Here is a 3,444-nt window from a genome sequence, read left to right on the forward strand (position 1 = left end):
AAAGGAAAAGATAACATAACCTACTTGGGGAATACTTGTGTGTGTTCAAGGCAGGAATCAGTATGGACAGATTTGTTCGCTGCGGAAGAATATAAATGTACTCAGATTGAAGAAACCTTTATTGATCTGCTGCCTTTACACCCAAACACATCTTTGTCAGTGTCTTTGTCATTCGTGGCAAGATCCTAGGACGCCCACGTCAATAGAAACGGGCCAGAGATGAATAACTGTGACGCGCACAAAAGCAGAGAAATGAATTGGTATGCAGCCTCTATTTCATCACTCTGCAGTACAGAGAAATGCAAGTTATAAAGAACAGAAGACACGGTTTCCTCCAGGGCAAATAAAATGTCAACTTCATTTGTACTTACAAAATTATGGGATATCACACCGAAGCGCCATATAAGATCATTTCTTTTATTTTCCAGAATCGCAATAGATAGAATAGGATGTCAATCGTGAACTTGACTGACTTGTGTTTGTTTATATATAGAAGGAACAGTTGTCAGCGATGTGGGCCCCTGTTGGGCTTTTGCGGCTTAATAAAGACTAAAGAGAGCCTATTACCTCCAACAGCAAACAGCTTCAGCAGTGCAATTAGCTCCGCCGTTTCAGCAGCAGCGTGATTCATGTCTTTAATCAAAACTCGCTGTTCTTTGAAGTCCGGTCTGATTTAATTAAACTGAAAAATGTTACAGAACCTGCTGATACTACTCCTTTAAATCCTTCAGAAATTTGGGACCAGTGATAAATGAATAGATTATAAAGCTTTAAATAATGTGTCCACCTGCAGCTTTTCTCACCTCGTAATCATTTGTTTACATCTGGCAAAGATCTCTATGTTTGTCGATACATCCAGGAATTAAGACATTTATTCCACTTTAATTGTGGTTGGAGACACGGTTGGGTGGAATTAGGTGGACGGCAAGAGTTTCATTATGAGGAGATTATTTTTCCTGAGCCTGAACTACCACAGAAGAGAGATTTCATGTAAAATCCTAAGAGACTTCTGCTCGGAACAGAAAAATTAATTTTAATGGAAGCGTAAACTAACAAGACTGAAATTGTTGAATTGTTCAGAGCTGGTGGAGTTTGCCAGCGTTCTTAAACCGATATAAAATTAATGATTTTCTGGGCAATCGCATGCGGTATTGGAGCAATCTTTGTTATTTTTGGCAGTGAAATGCTTGTACTTCTCCCAATGCAGCTTTAGGGATGTCGCCCCGTAAGTAGCTGGAGAGTGTGGTTGAGATGTATACATGCAGGGCGCTTTAAGGGGGAAGTTGTGCCCTGAGACGAGCCGTTACTGTCTCAAAATCTCCAAAAATACTCCAACTGAAGAAGCGAGTCACCTCATTGTGATTTAATATCCCCCCAAAAAGTTTTGGTATTCTTCGTACAAAGAAGTTTCAGTGCCACTAGGCATCTTGAATGGTGATCCAGGCTCTTTTGATGTTCTTTTCTGAACTTTGTCTGGTGTGTTTCTTGTCCTGATCCCCCCCGGCTGTATTCGGTCCAGATATCACATGGCTGGTTGCGTCCCCGATGAGGGCCATGGGTTCAGAACTTCAGAGTCTTGTTTTTGTCAATACTTCCTCTGCTGTTGGAGAAACGTGACTAAACTTGTTGAGTTAAGCGAGAAAAAAAAAAGAATCTCTACAAGGACAAATAATCCATCGGGCCACTACCAACTCCTCTATTCGTCCATTTTGAGCCTGACTTGACTTGCCTCCTTGGAGATGCACAGAAACTCCTCTCTTCACTCCAGGCAGCGTTCTCGGACACTTCCTTTGGCCTTGTCTTTCTTATGTATTTGAAAGTATACAGAGGCCTTCAGAGATCACAACGCTTTCTTAATCTTCTTTCCCCCACCTCGCATCGTGTCGCGGGTTAAACTACGGCTTTGTGCGTGTGTTTGTTATCGGGGTGCAAGAGGAACATCCAGCCTAAAGGAGCAGCTCAGAGTTGTCTCCTCCTGATAAATTGCTCCGGCTTTGATTGGACAATTCACAGCAAAACTTTATCCCAGCTTTGAATCTGGCTTATTGTACACCCTCAGACAGACTTTCCCTCCGCCGCAGACTTAAAAACTGCCTTAGCGGTTGGATCTTATGTAAATTCAGCTGTGTGAATCATTCTGTCAGTGCGGCTGTGATGCCTTATGTAGGTCAGTTCTTCTCTGGCGTGGCCTTGTGATGAGCGATTTCATTTTGTGAGGGGAACTGCGGTTATATTATTCATCCTGCAACAGAGATTGGAGTCGCCGAGCATTAAAGCATGATGTAATTCTGCCCCTTGCAAAACTGTTATTCCCTCTGCTCCAAAACGGAGTTTAATCCAACATCGGATGCTCTCTCCTAATTGTTTTCCGTGTTAAGCCTCGTCTCTCTGGACACGCAGTTTGTCATTTATTGGCTGGGGTGCATTGTGGTCATGTCAGCCAGCTTTTTAATTCAAATTGCTGTGGAAGTTATACTCTGTGGCTAAACAGTCGGAGTCATTGGTAGCTAAAGTGGCTTGTCTCACTTCAGGTTTAATGCATAGTGTTCTTCCTTTCTCTAACTGCCTCTGAAATTGGTCAGAATGGCAACATTTTTCCACAATTAAGTCGCTGAACACTTTGTGAGCGCTGTGAAATTGACCTATGAAGTGTGTGTGTGTGTGTGTGTGTGTGTGTGTGTGTGTGTGTGTGTGTGTGTGTGTGTGTGTGTGTGTGTGTGTGTGTGTGTGTGTGTGTGTGTGTGTGTGTGTGTGTGTGTGTGTGTGTGTGTGTGTGTGTGTGTGTGTGTGTGTGTGTGTGTGTGTGTGTGTGTGTGTGTGTGTTCAAATTGGACAGAGGGCTTATTGAGGGAATTCCAAAGAAATGAATTTTGATTTGGAGCTTTCACTGCAGTGTGTGCGCCACCTTTAATACCCTGACAAATATTGCCTCATAGTGCGTGCGCCTTTAACAGGTCCCAGATAATCAGCAGCCCAGATAGAATCACAACTTTTCTCTGAAGCAGTTAGTCCAGTTTGTTGCTCTGGAGCAACATGGGGTCCCATCTATCTTTTTTGCTACTGTCTCTTTTGTTGATATAATTGGATACACTCTGTTGCCTACAATGAATCATTTCTGAACTCCTCTACCCCCCGAAGTACTTATTTTTATTGAATGCAGGGCTCCTTGGAATCACAAGGCTCAACCTTAAAACTTGTATTTGTCCCTTGGCTTGGGCATTGATCTTTTTTCTTCTTTTTTTCTCTTCTTCTTCTTCTTTTTACAGCTGTGTCAGTATCACTTCTTCTAGTGGAGGATTAAAGGCTTCTGCCTTCCCAGAGTAAGGCCACGGGTTCAGGCCGTCCCCCCCCCACTCCACTAATTGACTGCTAATTTTGTAAATGCATTTTAAGGTGCGATGCTTTTGCAAAGGAGTTTGACACCTTCAGCCCCCGTTTTATTAA

The sequence above is a fragment of the Genypterus blacodes genome, unplaced genomic scaffold (assembly GCF_046128005.1).
Source record: "Genypterus blacodes isolate CSIRO-AG114 ecotype Tasmania unplaced genomic scaffold, CSIRO-AGI_Gbla_v1 ptg000044l_1, whole genome shotgun sequence".
NCBI lineage: Eukaryota > Metazoa > Chordata > Actinopteri > Ophidiiformes > Ophidiidae > Genypterus > Genypterus blacodes.